Below are 22,791 nucleotides of genomic sequence, written 5' to 3'. Positions count from 1 at the left end.
GGCCCCAGCCGCCAATCGCAGCCCGCGCAGCCGCCCGGCGGCTCCCGCCTCTCCCGCCCCTTCTCGCCAATCAGAAGGAGCAGGAGGGGGTGTGGCCTCACGCGGGCTTCCCCCTACCGCGGGCGCAGGCCCGGGTAGGACGGGGCCGCGAAGGAAGTGGGGTGAGGGAGTGACGTCGTGTGGCCCGAGAGCGGACCCGCCAATGGCAACGCGGCGAGAGACCGCGGGGACCAACGGGAGCGGAGAGAGAGGGCCTTCCGGCCAATGGCAGGGCGGCGCGAGGCTGCCGGGGCCAATGGCGTCCGCGCGTCCCACCGCTGGGGAGAGATAGTGAGGCGGGGAGGGGGCGGGCCGTCCCCTTCCCGTCCCCTCCCGGGAGGAAGGCGGGTTGCCTAGCAACCGCAGCCGGCTTCGCCCTCGAAATTGATGAAAACTCGGCCGCTCCCTACGGAGCCGGTCCGGCGCCCGAGGCCGGCCTCCACTGTCCCTTCTGCCCGCTGTCGTTATCCTAATCCATATCTCTCCGCCAAGAGGCGGTGGTTTCCTTGGGGGGGACTGTCTGAGCCCCCTTTGTGTCCGGACCTCCTGCTCGGATCTGGCAGCCCCAGAGATCCTCTGATCGGCGTGTGCTACGTTCCAACACATCTCTGTGAAAAACGCCACAGAGACCTGGTCAAGTGTGCCCCGAACCGACAGTGGGCCCCCAGTCCAACTACAGCTCAGTCTTGAATCCAGACTGGGGCTGATTTTAGGGCAAAACAGAGGGGATGTGGTGGAGTTCCTGAAGTCCTTTTTGCTGGCTTTCAAAATTTCAAAATTTCAAAACTTCCTAGTTTCTAGGAAGTGGGACCGGTTCTCAAGAGATTTTTTTTCGAGAGATCTTTGAAATGATCTGATCCAACCACTTCAATTTAAAGGTGAGAAAAACAAGGCCCAGTAAGATGATTTCTTTTTTGTCTAATGTCGTATGTAAACACGGTTTCTTCTCTGTACTTTATAGCCATCCTCCTTACAGGCTATAAAAACTCCACCAGAATAGGGACCTTTCCTTAGACAAAACTATCTTTTTCAGCACCTAGCACAGTTCACTTAGATATAAGCTTTTAGTACATTTTTTTTTGATTACTATTTTCCAAATTGGACAGCTCTCTCTCAGGACTAAAACTTAGGTTTAGTCTATAATCTAAGATATTTTGTATCATATCCTCAAAAGAATTTATTAACAAATCCTTTTAATGTCACCTTTTTATCTACAAAGTGGTCAAATGTAATATAGTGGAAAGATTGTTAATTTTGATACAAAATTGATTAAGGGGATAAAAAAACAAATTGCGGTGCAGTTTGCAAGTTGGTAGATCATTCTAAAGCTTAAGACATTGTGTTCTACTCTCAGTTACTCATTTTTTAAAGATTCTATGTCCCTTATTTATGGCAAAGCAAGACAGGTACCATTCTTCAGTCTGTATCTACCTTATTCCTCTCCAGAGTCCTTCTCTGTTCTTTTCTTCCATTGTATCCTTCTAGAATAATTCTGGTTCTTCACCTTGACCTTCAGTCACTCTACTCTTCTTTAATAAGACCTCATTTTCTTTCCTTTCCAGTCTTAGCCCAATGATTAGCCAGTTCAAATCTATGCTGCCCTCCAATTTCTAATGCAATGTCCATTTGTCCTATCTGCTCATGCTTTGCTAAACCCTAGTCCTAGGTTATTAGTAGTCTCACCTTCCAAGACTTCTCCAAGTCTACTCTTACAGGATGCTGAACACTGCTGGAGCAAGTCATGCAACTATGTGAGATATATTCAGAATTTATATCATCTAATCTTAACTGGGCCTTCACAGTCATATATCTATTTCTTTTATTCCTTTCTGATCAACTACATCTCAAACCTATTAGTCACAATTTTAAAGTTCTTTTGTTTTTTCCCCACACTTCATCCTTAGCAGAGCACTTTTTTACTCCTTTGCTTAGGGAAAAAAAGGACATTATTTTTTTTTACTGAACAGGATCAGAATGAAGTACACCCATGGCAATTGGATATGCTCCAAATTTATGTTATCTACTCTGCACTGTATCCTCACTACCCCACAGCAATCCTTTTACTTTTCCTTAATGACTAACATTGCAATCCCCATAGAATTTCCAAACATCTTCTCCCCTCCAATCTTCTATTACCTCCATTCCATTCAGTATTCAATAGGCAAACTACTAGTCAGCCAGCATTCAATGCCCAATCCTCGTGGTAAAGCCTGGGGATACTAGAAAGGCAAAAAAGATTTCCTGTTCTCTGCAAGCTCAGAGTCTAAAGGGGAGACAAATAGCAACCAACTATATGTAAAAACAAAACACATTCATGATTAATTAGCAGGAATCTCAGAGAGAAGGCACTAAGATTAAGGGAGACTGGGATAATACTGCTTGCAGAAGGTAGAATTTTAGCTAGTCCTTGAAGGAAGAGGAGAGCATCCCAGACCTGGGTGACTAGTGAAATCACTGCCTGGAGGCTAGAGATAGTTTCTTGTTTAAAGAATATCAAGGAAGCCAGTATCACTGAGTCAGAGTACATGGGAGGGAGTAAGGTGTTATAATCCTGGAAAGATAGAAAGGGCCCAAGTTATGAAGGAATTTAAAGCCGAACAGAATTTTAGATTTTAATCAGGAGACACTGGAGTTTATTGACTGAGCAGGGAGAAGGGAGGCAATAATGTCATCTGTGTTTTGGGAAGATGGCGGACAGATGAGTGGAGGATGTACTGGAATGAGTAGGGAGAGACTTGAGGCAGAGAGACCAACCAGCAGGCTATTTCAGTAGTTCAAGTATGAAATGAGAGCTTACCCTGGGATAGTCAGAGGAGTGAAGGTGTTTCTGAGAGATGTTGTGAAAGTAGAAATGACAATACTTAATAACTGATAGGATATTGGGGATGAAAAAGAGTAAAGAGTTGAAGATAATGTTTAAGCTGTAAACCTTAGTGATTGACAGTATGATGTAATAGAGAAGTTAAGAAAAGGGGAAGGTTTGGAGGCTAAAGATAATATATTAGATATGTTGAGTTTAAGATTCTACAAGATATTAGGAATTAGAGATGGCAGATGGAGATTGGAGGTCAAGGAGATGAATCATCTGAATGGAACTGATAATTGAAACCATGGAAATTTATGAGCTCACCTAGTGAAATAATATAGAGGGAGAAGAGAAGTCTCAAAGCAGAGCTTTAGGGGCATTCTCATAGGTAGAGGATGTGATGTGGATGAAAATCTCACAAAGGAGATTTAAAAAAAAATGAACAGACAGATAAGAGGAGAACTAGGAGAGAACAATGTCGTGAAAACATAAATAGAAGAGAATATTAAAAGGCAAAAGATAATCAATATTATCAAAAGCTACAGAGAGGTCAAGAATAAAGATTGCAAAAAGACCATTAAATTTGTCAAATAAGAAATCATTAGTAATTTTGAAAAGTTTTGGTTAGGATCCTGATTGCAAATAATGAGGATAGAATCCAGATTGTGAAAAGTTAAGAAAAAAACATGAAGACAGGAAGTGGAAGAATCTAGGAAGATGGGAAGGTGGCCTTCTCAACAGGCAAGATCTGCAGCAGAGACCTTCACCTCCTAGTTTACGAAGAAAATGAAGGTCATCTAATTTGACTTTCCTTTATCCTTTATTTTTGAACCACTAAACATCTATTCCCTCCTCTACTCCAGCATCTGACTAAGGAATGGCCCTTCTTCTTGCCCATCTATGTATGTCCTTAACTCTTCCAGAATTATGTAGGAACACAATGAATCTCTACCTTAGATTTCATATCTTCTGGCTCTTTTCATGTATCCTAAAAACATGTCAAGGTCTTACTTCATCATTCTAAAATCTTCCATTGATCTTATCATTCAACTCTCAAAATATCATCCTATATATTATAGGATTATAGGATTATAGGATTCCTGTCTTGTAATCAAACAAAGAAAAAATCATCTTCATTGGCTGTCCATGCTTTCTCAATCCTTGGCAGGCTCCTGACCTTACCAAACCACTGAATTGTTTCTCCAAGATTACCAGTGTTCTCTTAATTGCTACTTCTTTTTTTTTTAATTTATTTTTATTAAAAATATTATCTGAGTTTTACAATTTCCCCCCCAATCTTGCTCCCCCCCCACAGAAGGCACTCTGTCAGTCTTTACTTTGTTTCCATGTTGTACATTGATCCAAATTGGGTGTGATGAGAGAGAAATCATATCCTTAAAGAAGAGAAGTCTAAGAGGTAACAAGATCAGACAATAAGATATCCTTTTTTTCCTAAATTAAAGGGAATAGTCCTTGCACTTTGTTCAAACTCCACAGCTCTTTATCTGGATATAGATGTATTCTCCTTTGCAGACAGCCCAAAATTGTTCCCAATTGTTGCACTGATGGAATGAGCAAGTCCTTCAAGGTTGAACATCACCCCCATGTTGCTGTTAGGGTGTACAGTGTTTTTCTGGTTCTGCTCATCTCACTCAGCATCAGTTCATGCAAATCCCTCCAGGCTTCCCTGAAATCCCGTCCCTCCTGGTTTCTAATAGAACAATAGTGTTGCATGACATACATATACCACAGTTTGCTAAGTCATTCCCCAATTGAAGGACATTTACTTGATTTCCAATTCTTTGCCACCACAAACAGGGCTGCTATAAATATTTTTGTAAAGTAATGTTTTTGCCCTTTTTCTTCATCTCTTCAGGGTATAGACCCAGTAGTGGTATTGCTGGGTCAAAGGGTATGCACATTTTTGTTGCCCTTTGGGCATAATTCCAAATAGCTCTCCGGAAGGGTTGAATGAGTTCACAGCTCCACCAACAGTGTAATAGTGTCCCAGATTTCCCACAACCCTTCCAACAATTAATTGCTACTTCTAATAGCCTTTTCTTAGTCTTTATCTTGCTTGGCCTCTCTGTATTCCTTTAGACTACTGATCATTCCCTCATCCTGAATATTCTGCAGGTGACACACTGGATAGAGCAGAGGGTGTGCAGTCAGGAAAACCTGAGTTCAAATCTCAGTTACTTATTAGCTCTGTGTATCTGGAAAAGTCATTTTAACCCTGCCATCTCAGTTTCCTCAATTGTAAAATGGGGATAACAACCACCATCTACCCTGCAGACCTATTGTGAGGATCAAATGAGATATTGTTTATAAAGCACTCAACATAATCCTGGTATATATATAGTAGGTACTATATATATATATATATATATATATATATATATATATTCTTATTTCTCTTCCCCTTCCCACTGATTCTTTTTCTTCCTGACACTGCATTCCCTTGGCTCTTCTCCCACCCTTCTGACCATTTCTTCATAGTTTCCTTTACTAGATCAACCTTTGTGTCTCACTCTCTGTGAGTGTTCTATAGACTCTTCTCTTCTGTCTCTAAACCTTCTCTTTGTGACTTAATTAGTTCCTTTGGGTTCAATTTTCCTCTCTATGCAAATTACTCTTAGTTCTCTATATCTAGTCTTAATCTTTTTCCTGAATTCCAGGCCTATATCACCAACAGCCTATTATACATTTCTACCTGCATGTCTTCAAGGCATCTCCAAACTCAACATCTTTAAAATGATTCTTTATGCATTTCTCCTGAACTTCCCTATTTCTGTGGAAGGAACCACCATTCTTCCATCCTCCAAAGTTCAGTCTCAGTGTTATCCTTAATTCCTCACTCTCTCACCCCCATATACCCAGTCTATTTTAAAAATATTGTCATTTCTTTCTCTATAACATCTCTTACATCTTTCACTTTCTCTCTACTCATATGCTCATCATCTCTTACCTGAAAAATAACTGACTTCCAATTGATGTCCATGCTTCAAGTTGTTTTAATTCATCCTTCACAGAGGTACAAAAATATTTCTAAAGCATAAGATTGACCATGTAACTTTGCTGCTTCAAAACTAAAGATTCTCATTTGTGACTAGAGTAAATTATAAACTCTCCAGTTTGGCCTTTAAAAAGCTCTTCATATTCTGGTTGCAACCTTACCTTTTCAGGTCCATGTCACATTTTCCCATTCATTCCTCTCTATTCCAGTCAGACTAGCCAGTTTTCAGTTCCCTGAACTTGCCATTCTATCTCCTGCCTCATTATCTTTGTATGCCTTCTCACTTCTGCCCCTCAGAATGCCTGGCTTCCCTCAAGGGCCAGTTAATGTGCTGTCTCCTGGTTCCCCTAGTTGTTATTGCTCTCTTTATCCTCAAATAATCATGTATATACTTATCTATTTACAGGTTGTATTCCCTCCTTACCCCCCCCCCCCCAGAAGAATGTAAGTTCCATGAGGATAAGGGATGTTTTATATTTTGTCTTGGTATCTCTAGATGCCTTACACATATAGGAACAAAATAAATGTTTGTTGGATTGGATTAGGATAAATCATCCATTTTTAATATTTTAGCAATAAAAGCAGATGAGAAAAAGAAAATCTATGTTAGTCATACAAAATAATATTTTCATCTTTATATAGTATTTGAATGATAACAAAGAGAAGTTTCCTTCATTTGACAGATTATACCAGTTTGGTATAATAACATTTGTCAGGAGAAAATAAAAATTTTGAAAAATTTGAATGGATATATTTTGCGTAATTTAATAAATAAAATTCTAGATAAATATTTTCCAGAAAAAAGGAATTTATTTTTATTCATTCAAATGCAAATAGAAAATGAGAATGTGAGGTCTATGATAGCCTGGGCCATCACTACCTACTATTAGACATTTCCATCCTTCTATCCCTTCCTCCACTTTAGTTAGATCTCCTTCCTTTGACACTTCCAACTTGAATACTACCAAATGAGGGACTCTGATGGAAGGAGAGATAAATGTTAGAAGGAGGTAGACAGTTTCCCTGGGGCCTACCTCTAACATTATCTCTTTTTCAGTGAAGTTAGCATGATATCCACTATCCCTCCCAAAATCTCCTTTTAAAGATTTGGGAACTTGGGGGATAGGGGTGGGGTTGAGGACATGAGAACATGGGAACCTACAGAGCGTAAAAACAAAATTGTTTAAAAACAAAACCAACAAAACATGTTCAGAGGTAGACTGGGTTGAAAATGCATTAAGAACCTTTACAAGATAAGAATTACACTTTAGAAACAATGGAAAATCTACTCTCCAAGCATAGAATGGAAAATGATTAGCTAGATAGTATGGAAGAACATCTTGCATAACCTCATTTTCCTCCAGAGCAGGGGCTGTTTTTTTCATAATTATAGAATTTTATAACTTGAGGGACCTTTTGATCAAATTAATCTTCATTTATATTAAATAAGCAACTTAACATTGTTATTGAGTTCTGGGAAGCAATAGGCACAGACAAGAGAAGAAAGGCAGCTATGATGTAAAATAATTGAATTTAAAGAAGAAAGTCACTGGTCATTGAAATATAATCCCAGGGGTGGCTAAGCAGCGCAGTGGATAGAGCACCAGCCCTGGAGTCAGGAGTACCTGGGTTCAAATCCGGCCTCAGACATTTAATAATCACCTAGCCGTGGAGCCTTGGGCAAGCCACTTAACCCCATTTGCCTTTCAAAATCCTAAATAAATATGTTATATATCTATATCTATATCTATATCTATATCTATATATATATATAAAATCCCAAATGGCACCAGGCTATGGGGTCTAGATAGGAATTGCTTCACAGAGTACCAAGCTTCCAGCACAAAAAGGAAGCTGTGTACCAGGACAAGAAGAGGTCACAAATCTAGAACAGAGGAGCCCAACTTTGCACAGAATGAAGGAACAGGTACCTACTGTGGCCTACTATCCAGCTCCTGGTCACACATCTAGGACAAATTGTGTTCAGTGATGCCATTCCAGGGTAAGGAATGATCAAGGGCTTTGAGCTAGGTTTGGAGCAAGGAGAATGTTTCAAGGAAGCAGCAGCTGTATTAACCCAGAGAGCAAAGTGTAAAGGCATCTCAGGAGGAGGAGCTCCAGCCTCAAGACTAATTTGAAGTATCAAGGGGAATAACTAGGGCAGGGGAGAGCTACGGTTCTGCCACCCTGGATGAGCAGAGCTTGCCAGCTGCCTCTTGGTAGCTGAGTCTAGCAGCAGTCTACTGAAATGTCAACAAGGGCTAGGTTAAATGGTGCATTGCTGAGACCCAAAATCAGATCAAGAACTTGCAAAATTCAAACTAGGACATGGATCATACTTTGCATTGTATCAGACCCCTTTGAGGGCCACTGAAAGCAGATCCCCAATTGGAGCTGTCCCAAGGTCCTGGAGTAACACAATACTCAAAATCTCCAAAAAAGCAGTGTCAGGTTACAAAATTAGCTCAGACATTCTGTCAAGCATTTAATATATATTAATCATCTTCTTTACCATGTCCTAGGGACTGTGCTATAAGCACTGGAAATACAAAACAAACAAACAAACAAAAAAAAAAAAAACCCTTGCCCTCAAGTAACTTATGTCTACATTCTAATAAGGGAAGGTAACACATTTGAAAGAAACTGAGTGGAGGTATATGCCCAGAGGCATGATGGAGAAGTTCTGAATGTAGCTGAAAAATGAAGAGGTGACTGGACCAGGCAGCTTCCTTAAATAGAGGTTCTAATTAGAACTATCCAATTAGAGACAGTGAATTCTTGGAGAGAAGTAATCTTCCATGATGGACATGTGGCTGTGATATTCTGGAGAAGGCAATATTCTACCCATTGGGTGCCCCAAAGTCACTCCTTTCTCATATTTTATATTGTTCTTTTGGAGAAAAGCAGCTGAATCAGGAAGCTAATCTCTCTTCCCAAGTTGTAGGACCAAATTCCTTCCTTGCTCTTTTCTCCCTGGTCTAATTTCATTTGAATTCTTTCCTGCTCAGCCAGGATGATCAGGATGGCTGCACTGCTAGCACATTCTAGGTTCTACTCCTTTGTATGCAGTGCTGCCCTGAAACTCTAGTGAAAAGTCTCAGGAGAGTTGTTTCTCATGGGTTGGTGTATGGTTAATGCATAAGATATAAGATTTTCCATGGTAATACCTTATAGTTTAGCTGCAGAGAATTACTGACCCTCAGTTTACCTCTGGTGTACAGAGAATTACTGATCCCCAATTTACCCCTAATGTACAGGGAAGGAAGATGAACAGGATCTTAAAACAGCTTGAGCATTTTAAAGAACCTCTGAATGTCCTTGACTGGTCCTGGCAAGATGCTCAAGGTTGTACCTGATGAACATTGTCTTATCTCTTCAGGAACTAGCCATTCCTGAATGTAAATACCATAATTTTGGGGGTTTGGGGAGGAGTGGCTCCCTCCTCTGACAGCCTGGGAAATTTGGTTTTATTTCAAAAAAATTGACAAGAAGCCTTCTTTGTTCTCAAGCTATATAAGATATAATTAGACCTTAGCCTAATTGGAGTCTCACCCATGAAGAGGATGCTCTGCCTGGGACCTTCCCAATCAGGACTCTGGAGGCTGTACCTTGGGGCCTCCCCAGCCGCTGTTGATTCAGATGTTGAAGCTCCCCTGAATCAGTGATGTTTTTCTCTTAATATTTATGTTTATATAGGCTTTGCTCTTCTTTTTATTATATTAGAACTTATTGGTTACTTTTGCTGTAAAACTGATTTATTTCTGTCTTATAATCACTTTATTAAATATACTTTTTAGCTTTGTTGGTGTGAACATGTCATTTTGTAGGAGTGAATCAAAACCAAAACTCATTAAACAAACAGTTGGATTCCTTAAACTGAAGATATTTTTTTACCACTTTCACCTCCCAATAAAGCTGGGGTCTCCAGAACTGTATTGAACCAGGCTTTAAAATCAAGTCTGAAGTTAAGAAGTAGTCTAGAACAAGGAGAAATCAAAAGAAGTATCTCATCATAAGGCAAATGAAACTGAGTATTATGGAACCTTTGTAAAAAATATGGAAATGCCATTTTTGTGCCTACTTTTTTAGTAAAAAAAAATATAAAAGGGGTTTCTACATTATTGCCTTTGTCCTCTCAGCTATTGAGGCAGTATGATTTCTTCTGAAAAGCTGTGGGAATAAAGACCTACTTGGGCTCGTTTGTTTATCATTTTTTCAATAATAGAATAGGGGATGCATGGCCATCCAATAGTCCCTTTTAGGGGAAAAAAATGTGGCAGTTTTAGTGGGCTGCTAGCTCAATGTGAATCAACATTTAATTTGGCATTCCATAGCACATTAAGTGAAAAACAGTATCCAGAACAAGGGCAGTAACAGTCTCATTGAATTCTGCTCTAGTAAAAACCATATCTCTTTTTTTGTGTTCGTTTCTGGGTGTACCATTTTAGGAAGAAAATTGATAAGCTGAAACTTACAAGCTGGAATATGATGAAGTTCAGAATATGACCTGAATCCTGCCCGTCAGGACCCAGAAGTCATGCCTCCTCATCTTTTATATTGCTCTCTTGGAGATGACTGACTAGGGACTAGGAGGGAGACAAGGGCAAGGCACCAGAGTACATGATAGCTGTCAATTTGGACTGTCATATGAAAGGGAAGGGCAGCTAAGTAATGCAGTGGACAGAGTTCCTGACCTGGAGTCAGGAAGACTCATCTTTGGTGTCAGACACTAATTATGTGACCCTAGGCAAGTCACTTAATCCTGTTCAAGTTTCCTCACTTGGAAAATAAAATGGAGAAGGAAATGGCAAACCACTTCAGTATCTTTGGCCTCCCCCCCAAAATATCTCAAATGGGTTCATGGAGAGTCCGACATGACTGAAAGCAACTCAACAGCAATATATCAAAGGGATATCAAAGTTGGTCAGCTTGGCCCCACAGAGAAGAAGTAGGGACAATGAAGGACAAATTTTCCAGAGGCAGAGTTAAGTTATCCAAAAGTGGACTGGATTGCTTTGGGAGGAAGTTTTTTTACTCCCATAAAATTTTTCCAAGTGATGTCTGCAATTATCAAAAATTATATAATTATAGATCTAGGAATGTAGGGGATCTTAGAGATCATCTCTTTCAACCCCTTCATTTTACAAATGAGGCAACAGATCCAAGGTGTAATTAGATGACTTTAAAGAGTATTTTCATTCAGGTAGGGATTGTACTAGATGCCCTTTTATGGTACTTCCAATTCTGAGATTCTATAATTATATAATCTAAAAAATATCTAAAATACATATCTGGATTACAAACTGGATACAAATTAAGCAACATAGAAATTGTAATGAAAATGTGAAATTTTGGGGTGGCTAGGTGGCACAGTGGATAGAGCACTGGCCTTGGAGTCAGGAGTACCTGGGTTCAAATCTGGCCTCAGACAATAATAATTACCTAGCTGTGTGGCCTTGAGCAAGCCACTTAACCCCATTTGCCTTGCAAAAACCTAAAAAAAAAAAGAAAATGTGAAATTTGAAGCACATTAGCAGATACATCTTGCAGAATGTATATTTTTAAAAAATACTTTGTCATATGACAAGCTACTCTCTTCTTAGACCTTTACCACTAGTTAGATCTTGCCTAGAGAACTCTGCACTTTGGAATCACCTCACTGATTATTTTTGAGTATTCAAACATGAACCACGAAATAATGAAATGGAAAGACAACTAGATGTGGAATCTGAGAACCTGACTCTGAATCCCAGCTCTGCCATTTGTCCTTGTGCAAGTGACTTAACCTCTCCAGACCTCTGTTTTCTTACTCAGAAAATGAGGAGGGTGGATTAGAGATAACCTCTGGGGTCTAAATCTACATTTTTCTGACCTAATGAATCACTGGAAAACTTAAAAGTTATTGAATCAATGAACCATTCATCATTGTCCCATATAAAGAAAATAGTCACAAAGAAGTTGTTGAGTTAGTGAAATGCTAAAGAAGAGTATCAATAACTTAAGGGTATTTATTTATTATATTGTACCTAGATTTCTTTTTATGTTTTTTGCAAGGCAAACGGGGTTAAGTGGCTTGCCCAAGGCCACACAGCTAAGTAATTATCAAGTGTCTGAGACTGGATTTGAACCCAGGTACTCCTGACCCCAGGGCTGGTGCTTTATCCACTGCGCCACCTAGTTGCCCCTGTACCTGGATTTTTAGAACTAAACATGATTTTGTGATTAAACAATAATATCATACTGTTAGAATTTATACCTTATCCTTGTCTTTGTATCTATTCCTTCCCTTCACTTTTATCTCAGGACACCTCTTTCTCTTTTACTTTCCATTTCCCACAAACCTGGAACACTATTTCTGTCTTTAGCTCCTGCCAGCCAGGACCTATGTTCCTTTAGTGTAGATAGAAACATTCTCCTTTATAAGACATGCTGCCTTTCCTGACCTTGTTCTACATTTTGAAAAGTTGAACCCAAGCATAGAAAGGATCCTCTCAGGATATCAAATCCTAAGATCTAGATTTGAATTCTGACTCCACTCCTTACTGCTTCTGTGATATTAGACAAGTTGTCAACTCTCTAAGGCTCAACTTATTTTTCTGCAAAATCAAGGGATCTAGAAACAGCACAATGTAATTATAATGACAAAGAAACTTGAGTAGTGAAGAAAAATTCAGAAAATACACCTCCCTCCCTTATTTGTAGAAATTGGGAACTATGGGGATGAAATGAGACACATACATTATAAAAGTTGTATTAAGAGTTGTCTAACTCCAAGATAATGATGATGATCATGAACCAATTTTGATATGTGTGATGTCCCCCTAGAAAAGACTAGCCAGTGAGAATGCTATGAAACTTAGAGGATCTGATTATAATAGAAAGGTGGCTCATAACAGGAAGACAGGGAGAAACACAGGTAATATAGACCTCTGGTGGACAGGCCAATTCAGACATGCCAACCTCTGCTCAGGCTACAGGGGAGAAATATCAGTATTCTTAACAGTGAAGGATACAGATGCTGAAAGATCTCGTTGAGATGTTCTGCTGTTCAAAATCTCCCAGGAAAGGCAACAAGGCATAGTCCTGGACTGCTACTGGACTTTGACTAATCTGGGCTCAGATTCTATTTCTGACATTCTATTTCTGACACACAAGCTACCTGCCCTGGTGCAAGTCACTTTAGCTTCAATAGAGGCAGTGCAGTAAGACTATAAATTGAGAAAGAGTTAACGAATTTCACTGGTGAAGGAAATTTCTTCATCAGCAGAACCATCTGTGGATGACATCACAGGTCTTTGCCCTAAAGTAGATCACATCTTAATGGCAGAGAAACATTAAATAAAACCTACATATAGTGTAAACGAAAGATAATTTAGAAGAGAAGGCACAACAATAGGGGGTATGGGTGGAGAACTCCAGGAAAGGAATTATAAAGAAAGTGGGATATGAGCTGAATCCAAAGGCTTAAACCACTGGAAGGCAAAGAGATTTATAACACTGCAGGCTTTGAAAATTTTTTTAATTTTAAAATTTTAATTTAATATTTTTTATTCTAAACTTAAGACCAAATAAAATGATCATTTTCATATACAAAGTAGAACAGAAAAAGATGATTATATAAGAAATTGAAACTGTATACAGCTAACTTATCTTTTTTTTTTTTTTTTAGATTTTTCAAGGCAATGGGGTTAAGTGGCTTGCCCAAGGCCACACAGCTAGGTAATTATTAAGTGTCTGAGGTCGGATTTGAACCCAGGTACTCCTGACTCCAAGGCCGGTGCTCTATTTACTGCGTCACCTAGCCGCCCCCTAACTTATCTTTTTAAATGTATAATGCAACAAGTAATTTTTTTTTGTTCATACAACTATGAAAGCCATACTGCTCAGTTTCCCTCTTGACTTTCTCCTGTTCTTTTCTTGAAAAAAGCATTTTAGGCCTTCCTGCAGGCCATGGTCCCCACCCCCAGCCCCCCCATTCCCTCCCCCGGCGGGCAGCTGCAGGAAACAATGGAACATGTAGAAGATTCTGACCAGAATATAAAGGAAGAATCACTTCCAGGTGAAGCAGAAGGTAGAAATGTAATTCAACATGTAACTCAGGAAGAACAAGGACAACTCCTTTTTCATGAAGAAACCATTGATCTTGGTGGAGATGAATATGGGTGTGAAGAGAATGAAACTGTCTCAGAGGATTCAAATAACTTCATAGATAAACTTAATGAACACATGATGGAAAGTGTGATTATTTCTGATTCTCCCAACAACAGTGAAGATGATGCAGGCGAACTTGGTTGCATGCAGGACATTGTGGAGCCTATAGAAGACAAAAGTGATCACAGCTTGGAACAAGTACTAGATAAAGAAGAGATGGTAACACTGAGTAATGATAGTGAAACTGATCATGACGATACACCTAGAGACATTTCTGGCATGACAAGTGACAGCAGAGCATCTTTGAAAGAAGAGTTGACTCAAGAAGAAACAAAAGATGAGCCCCTGCTTGAAAATTAAGGGACAATTGACTCAGCTCCAAATGATGACAGAACTAACCCAGAGGAGCAGATATCAGAAATCTCTTCCAGTCAGTCTTCTAAAGATGATCCTGTTCCTGTGTGTACCATTTTTAGCCAATCAAATCAAGTTAATTCTCAGCCTCAGTTGTTCCTTCATGATGGCTTTGAACCTCAAATGGTGAAATCTCCCAGTTTTAGCAGCGCAAGTGAAACTTCTGCCAAAACCCCACCACAGGTAGTTCAACCAAGTCCTAGCCTGAGCAAATTTTTTGGAGATACTGGTAATATCCTCATTGAGAAAGGCTTCTGATTTTTTTGATTCATTTACTACCTCCACTTTTATTTCTGTTAGTAATCCTAATGCAAGCACTTCAGTGCCAGAAAAACTCTTCTCACTCTCTACCCCAGTGGGAGAGAGTTCTCCTGATTCTGCTAATCCTTCTTACTCCATGGGAACTGAAAGATCAGAATCTGGTGTTTCTACAGCATCTCTAGAAACTTCTCAGTCTCCAAAGCCATTCTCACAGATCCAGGCTGTGTTTGCAGGGAGTAATGACCCCTTTGCCACAGCCCTGAACATGAGTGAAATAGATCGAAGAAATGATGCCTGGCTTCCCAGTGAGGAAACAAGAAATGTTTTGATTTCTGTAGCAACTCAACAGTATAGCACTGTATTCATAGACAAGGAGAATCTCACCATGCCAGGCTTAAAATTTGACAATATTCAGGGAGATACTGTTAAAGATTTGATGCTCCGATTCCTGGGTGAACAAGCTGCAGCAAAGAGACAAGTTTTGAATACTAACTCAGTGGAACAGTCTTTTGTTGGATCGAAACAACTAATTAACAGCAAAAATTGGAGAGCAGCAGTTGACCTATGTGGACGACTTCTTACAGCCCATGGCCAAGGCTATGGCAAAAGTGGGCTACCTACTAGTCACACAACAGATTCTCTGCAGCTTTGGTTCGTGAGACTAGCCCTGTTAGTGAAACTGAGCCTTTTCCAGAATGCTGAAATGGAATTTGAGCCTTTTGGGAATCTGGACCAGCCTGATCTTTATTATGAGTACTATCCTCATGTGTATCCTGGGCGAAAGGGCTCAATGGTGCCTTTCTCAATGAGGATTTTGCATGCAGAGCTTCAGCAGTACCTGGGAAACCCACAAGAATCACTTGATAGACTTCACAATATGAAAATGATCTGTAGTAAGATACTAAGAAATTTGGAACAACCGAAGATGGGAATATGAATAACATTACACAAGAAAATAGGCATGCCTCTGTTCAGCTGTGGAGGTCACGTCTGGGCCGGTTGATGTACTCCATGGCAAACTGTCTGCTAATGATGAAGGATTATGTACTTGCTGTAGATGCATATCATTCAGTTATCAAATACTACCCAGAACAAGAGTCTCAGCTTTTGAGTGGAATTGGAAGAATTTTCCTTCAGATTGGAGACATAAAGATGGCTGAAAAGTATTTTCAAGATGTTGAGAGAGTAGCACAGAAATTGGATGGACTTCAGAGTAAAATAATGGTTTTAATGAACAGAGCATTCCTTCATATTGGACACAATAACTTTGCAGAGGCTCACAAATTCTTCATAGAAATTCTGAGGATAGAACCAACAAATGCAGTGGCTAATAACAATGCTGCTGTTTGTCTGATTTATCTGGGGAAATTGAAGGATTCCCTCTGGCAACTGGAAGGAATGGTTCAGCAGGATCCTAAACACTACCTCCATGAGAGTGTACTTTTCACTTTGACAACTATGTATGAACTGGAGTCATCCTGAAGTATGCAGAAGAAACAGTCTCTGCTTGAGGCTGTAGCTGTCAAAGAGGGTGACAGCTTTAACACTCAGTGTCTCAAGTTAGGATAGATCATTTAATTTTGCCAGTTCCTTTCCTGAAAGGCTAATTAAAAAGCTTAAAAAAAAAAAGCATTTTAAAAAAGTGTTTCGATGACCTCTCTTTTTACCCTCTCATTGGAAAAAAAGAAAAGAAAAACAAAAACCTTGTAATTAATGTACATAATCAAACAAAAAAATATTCGCATCTTGACTGTGTCCAAAAATGTGTGTCTCATTCCACATTGGGTTGTGATTTTTTGTTTTTTGTTTTTTTTAAAAAAAATAGACTTGAGGTAAATGCCCTACTAGTCAAGGGTGGAAGGCCTGAAAGGATGGAATTGGCTAGTGGTTCACTGTTCTTGTAGATGGGAGTAGATATGTATGTAAAATGGCTAAAGCAGGAAAGGAACTGTGGTTGATATTGAAGAACAAGTGGAAGAAGGGAAGGGAGATCATTTTTATTCATTTCTGTCCCCTCTTCTGTTCTCTAATCTTGGCAGTATAAAGTAGCACTTCCTAGAGTATCCTCCTTGGTTATGTCACCATCCTGGACATAATACAAAAGCTCAATTTCATCCAGTAGCTTCAGTACATAGTTTCAGGCCCCATTCCCAAACCAAACCCAGGCTTCTCCAACAAGCCCTTGTCCCAAGACAGAAGGACACTAGATACTATTTCTGAACAACTAAGAGCAGCTAAGAGCAATCCTAAGAGATTTGCTTCATTTGTATCCTCAAAGAAGCATATCTCTAGGACACTTACCATTTCTTAGACAAAGGCAGGGTGGGAATTTTTTGCAGAACTTAAAAAAAAAGTCAGCTGAAAAGCAAAGACTGTCAAGTCAATAAATAACATCACAAATTTCTTGTAGCTAGAAAGGAAGGAAGGAAACATATTTAAGGGCCTACCATGTGCCAGGAGCTCTGTTAAGAGCTTAACAAATACTTGATTCTCACCACAATCCTGTAGCAGGTGCTGTTCCTGTTTCGTGGTTGAGGAAACTGAGGCAGAAGAGGTAAAATTAACTTTATCCAGAGTCCCATAGCCAGTAAGTGTCTGAGCCTGGATTTGAACTCAGATTTTCCCAAGTCCAGGCCCAGAGGTAACAAGTAGCTTCTCCTTGTGAACATCCCTGATATATCTCCAAATGCTACCTTTGTGGCTGGTACTAGGTAGGCACTTGAAAAATGATTATTGGTTGATTGTTGTGCATCATAGAATTACAGAATCACAACTCTGTGGTCATATTATAAAAAAATTAATGAATATTCAAGAGCTGAAAGAAATCACAAGCTAAGCTTGCCTAATTGTTAGGCTTAAACCCTTCAACCCTAATATATTCCAAATGACATTTCTAGGATGTGATTTTTTTAAAATTTTATTTATTGAAGGCAATGGGGTTAAATGACTTGGCCAAGGTCACACAGCTAGATAATTATTAAGTCTGAGGTCAAATTTGAACTCAGGTCCTCCTGACTCCAGGGACAGTGCCCTATCTACTGTGTCACCTAGCTGCACCTCTAGGATGTGATATTAAAAGAGCCAAAACTAGAATAGTGAAATGCTAGGTAACCAAGAAATATGGATTAAAGAAACAACAAACATACTACTTTAAAAGTAATATAAATACATTTTAGTGTGAACCAATGGAGTTTCTAAGATAGAAGAGTTTATGTCAATAGTTTGGATAAGTATTTTTGTTTTAAGAGATTAGAATAGAGGAGAGAAGCCATTACTCAGAGGGTAATTAATTTTTCAAATTAATATTTATGTTCTCACCTTCCATCCAAAAATATTAATAAAATCAGAGGGAAGGATTCAAAATAGGGGCAAAGTGAGCTTAACAGTTAAAAATATTTAAAGGTACAACTTTGTTGTGATCAACAAAATTTAAAGAGATCTGAGTCTTGGTTTTTATTAATAAGTAACAGAGTTAACTGAAGAAATCTTTGAGTGGGAAGTACAATACTTCAAGGGGGAGAAAAGTCATGGGCAATGATTCAAGTAGGCAGCCCTGAGGAAAAGGAAACAAGTAACTCAACTGGTAAGATCTGAGGATATCATAATACATTCAGCCCTTAAACACCATTCCCATTCTTCATTATCATTAAATCAGTAAACTGGTGAGTTTGCACAGCCCTCCCTCACTTAAATCCAGTTTACTTGCATGTCATGACATCACATCCTTGATTAATGGTCTTCTTTGAGAATGAAGGACAAACAAGAAGTTAGTGGGATTGGCTTTCTCCCCCCCCTACCCCCCCCCCATCACACTCACACCTCCTATTATTCTTTGGGAACTTCTTTTTCCTTCAGGTTGAGTCTGGTAATCATTATAACTTAATTTTACTCTGATGAAAATGTGGAGATTTTTGGTGGAGCATAGGAGGATGTGCTCAAAGGATGTGAATAAAATGTTTTCAAATAAATTTCAGATAATTAACAATCATTGGAAAGACTGATCCCAATTACTAATCATAAGAGAAATACAAATCAAAACAACTCTGAAGTTTCAACTAAAGCCCAGGGGCACACTACAGAAAACGGGCACACTAATACTCTGTTGGTAGATCTGAGGCTCATATATTCCAGGTTACAGTTTGGAATTAAGTCCAAGAAGTGACTAAAATGTCCCTACCATTTAACTGAGAGATTTGACTGCTAGGCATATGCCCCATGGAGATCTATGACAGTCAAAAAGTTCTCATAAGAACTTTTTGTGATAGCAAAGAACTGAAGACAGTTTGGGTTCTCATTGATTAGGGAATATTTATTTATTTATTTGTTTGTTTGTTTATTTATTTATTTTTGTTGTTGTTGTTGAGGTCACACCACAGGAAAGTGGCTATTTATTAGAATCCTTCCAGTCTAGCCTTTTTTTTCTTCTTTTCCATTATATTCTGCCTCTTTGGAAAGGCACGAGAAGGGGTGGGGTGGAGGGAGAAGGCTGGGGGCTCAACCCTCAGAACACCTCAGTCTTCCAGGGCTCAGCCTCTGCTTCTTGGGTAAGGTCATGGATCAGGATAGGGCCTGTTTTCTCCTGGCTTCAAGAGGCTTTGTGACATCTATGACTAGGGGCATTCAGAAACATCAGATCCCCAATTCAAATTCACTGGGGTTTTTTCCCCTTCAGGGAAGGTCAGGGGATCTAATTCCCTAGGCATAGTGCAGCAATCAAGGGCAAATCCAGGGGAGGGAGCAAAGGAATAACTTTAAAATGAAAACCTCTTTCAATGGCTCCAGAGCTGAAAGGCTAAGACAACTCCCCCCGACCAGACACACAAATATAACAGGAATGGGCAGTAGCCTGTGGGTTCAGAGAGGGAACCTAAAGCTTCAACAACAGATTGGGGGGGCGGGGTAAGGTTATAAATTTCCCTGCTGAAACCAAGGGAAAATTTTTGGTTTTGCTAGGATTCCATATTGAATCATTGCCACAGAAACAAAAATATAGAGATGGAGGGGACCTTCAAAGCTATTTGGTGTCTTTGGTGACTTCTAATTTTCTGATACATATTCAGAAGAGTTGGGATTTGAACCATACATGTTGTAGTAACTCTCCCTGGAGGGGTGATCCAAAGGAGAGGTTTTCTGCTTTGAGAATAACACAGGGGTAACCAAGGAGGGAATTAATGGGAGATATAGTGCTGGGGCTTCAGCATTTGAGTATAGTAACTCTCTCTGGGTTGAATGAGGATGGTTTGGTCTGGAGTTTTATCTTGGGACAAAGGAGAAGAGAGATTTGTATGTATTTCAGTGTTAGTATATCTGTGTTTCTGTGGGTCTGTGTCTCCATGTACGATTGTCTCTTCTTCTGTCCAGTGTCTGTTTCAGTATGTGTCTGTTACTCTAGTAATGTTGTCTCTCTGAGACTTAGAATGTGTCCATCTATCCCTATGTGTTCATATCTATATCTATTGGTACATGTGCCCCCAGAGGCCAGCCTTGGTGATCTAAGCTGAGAAGTAAGAGGTTTCTGAGTAGTGGAGGGCTCCTGAAGAAGGTATCCAGCAGACTCTGCTACTTGCACTTGTGGATGTAGTATCCGGTAGTATAGCTGAAGATGAAGATGACCCAGAAAAGAATAATTCCACTTATCACCTTCACGGCGATGCCCATCTTCCCAGTGCAGTTTGGTACAGATGCGCTCACAGCCTGAACTCTCCATGGCTGACACATTCATGCTGACCTCATCCTGGCTGTTGTTCCATCTGCTGTACTGGACGGCGCTCTCCTGGGACTCCATTCTTCCAATACAGGAGTGGGAAAGCTGGGCTCCGGTGGGCTGGGGGGCAGGTCAGGGCTGGGCGTCTGCAGCTCTGGGGGCTCCAGCGTGTGTGGATCTGGGATGCAGGGGCGCTGGCCGCTGCCCCTTCTCACCTGCAGCTGTCACCTGGGGCTCCCCAGCTGGTGCCCAGGCCCCCGGCTCCTGGAGTTGGGGTGGGGCCTTTGGCAGAAGAGGCTGGGGGTGTCTTGAAAGGCCAGGAGTTGAGCTGCTTGGGTCGGGAGGCTGGGATTAAGGAGCAATTAGGGAATATTTAAACATTAAATGTAGTATATATAGATAAGAATATGAGTCTGCTGTATAGAAAAAAAAATATTAAGAATTCAGAGAAACATGGGAAGATATTTCTGAACTGAATTAGAGTGGAATAAGCAGAACCAAAAAACCTATTCTACATTAACAACAACAGTGTCAACAAAGCAAAGAACAACTGAAGTCACTGAACAACTGACATAAAATGAGTAGACTAGAGACTATATATTCTGCTCTCTTCAAAAAGGTAAAGGAACTATATGTGTTGACAATTGTATACTCCATCAGTCATGGTTAATGTGTTGACTGTTTGGTTGAACTTTTTATCTTTTAAAATCTTTGTTTCAAGTGATGATTCAAGGAGCAGTGGTTAAGTAAGAGATATATTTAGAAAAGAAAATCATGCACAAATAAAATAATACTATGATTAAAAAATTACAAATAGGTAGGTATAGCTGTCAATAAAAATATAAACATAAACCTAATTGAGAAGGGTCTTTGTCTTTTTTATCCTTATCATCTCAGAGCACATAGAAGGCACTTAATGAATCACATTAATTGATTGATTGAAAGCTATAAAGAATTTCCCAATAGATTGCTCTTTGCTAAATACTTCCCCTTCAGGGAAGGTCAGGGGATCTAAGAAATATAATCTTAGAAATTAAAGAATAAGATATGATCCACTGCCGGGTTTTTATTTACAACGCCGGCTTCTTTATGCTAGTCCATCCTCTTACTCACCAGTCCAACGCGTGATGAGTCTTCGGGGTACCTCCGGCCCCCACTCTTTGATGGGGGAAGAACCAGACAGAGCGCCTGAGGTGGGTAATGAGTCTTTATTCTTCTGTGATCACATCCCGCTCCCCCCCCACCTCTCAGCAGACACTTTTATCCCCTCTGTCCTCCCTCCCATGAACTCTTACTCAATGAGGGGCCGAGTTCTGTAACATTCCCTTATAAGGTGATTATGTTTCCCCCTCTAAGCGACCGCCAAGCCTCTTCCCCCCGCCCTCAACATCTCCCCCTTTCTGTTTTACAAGGTTATCACTTGGTGTGACCTTAAGCGGTGCTGAGGTTAGCCTTAAGCGGTGTCATTTCTACTGGCCTCTGATAGCCGGGGGCGAGGAACCCTGTCTTAGGTCATCTCCTTCAACCCAGGACCTTGCCCGTCCTAGGCACCCGACACCCTCAGGGCCTGTCTTAGGTGGCTGGGTCAGGAGAAGTTGCCCGTCTTGGGGTTTACCTCGTCTTACCCCTAGGTGTCACATGTCATGCATGGCGGCTAGCCAGACTTGGGGATCCTCCCCCGTCTCCATGGCCATGAAGGCTTTCTGAGTAAGAAGCATATAGCCCCTCTGTCGCCTAGCTAGGCGGCAGAAACAGACAACAAGTAGGGTGATTCCCAGAATCAGCGTCCTTGTTCACCCTCAAGGGGGTATCCTCCCGCCATCTGGCAATCCCTCCATGGTATGGGATCCTCGATGTCTTCCCCTGTGGCCACACATGAGGGGCCCCACCGAGGCAGAAGGGAGCCCCATCGATGTATTGGTCACTAGCAGGCGAGGGTAGATCGGGGAGTTCCGTGCTACCGGAAGGGGAGAGGGAATAACTCGGAGTATTCCCCATGTCGGATTTCCTTCAGATGGAGCACCTCCAAGGATCCCTACGATGATCAGAAAGCCTGAAAAAGAAAGAAATTCCTCTCACCCCGTAGGGTTGGGCATTAATCAAGGTCTCTTATCTTGTAAACAGGGAGCCATCTTTCTGGCTCTTCTATCTTATCCTCGGGATGAAATGACAGGTGGCCCTGTCTTCTGTTCTTTACCGTTACAGGGCCATGCCAACCTCCCTCTTCATCTCTCCACATGACTTTAGAGCCTGGTAGGGCCTTGGTGGGAGAGGGCAGGAGCGTTGGTTCTTTATTAGCATGTCCTTTTGGGGAGAAAAATCTCTGGGCGGCTGTAGTGCCGTCATCCCTGACTTGTAGGAAATTCATGGTAAATAGTACCTGAGACAGGTCTGAATGGG

General features: G+C 40.5%; 2 pseudogenes; one reads left to right on the top strand and one right to left on the bottom strand.

Annotated features, from left to right (window-relative positions):
* The first annotated feature begins 389 nt into the window (after positions 1-389).
* Positions 390-16,350, top strand: LOC141500309 (trafficking protein particle complex subunit 12 pseudogene; annotated as a pseudogene).
* A 2,198-nt stretch (positions 16,351-18,548) lies between these two features.
* On the bottom strand, positions 18,549-20,563 carry LOC141498384 (small integral membrane protein 1 pseudogene; annotated as a pseudogene).
* Positions 20,564-22,791: the final 2,228 nt, after the last annotated feature.

Source organism: Macrotis lagotis, chromosome X (assembly GCF_037893015.1).
Source record: "Macrotis lagotis isolate mMagLag1 chromosome X, bilby.v1.9.chrom.fasta, whole genome shotgun sequence".
NCBI lineage: Eukaryota > Metazoa > Chordata > Mammalia > Peramelemorphia > Peramelidae > Macrotis > Macrotis lagotis.
This window is presented reverse-complemented; position numbering and strand designations above follow the sequence as displayed.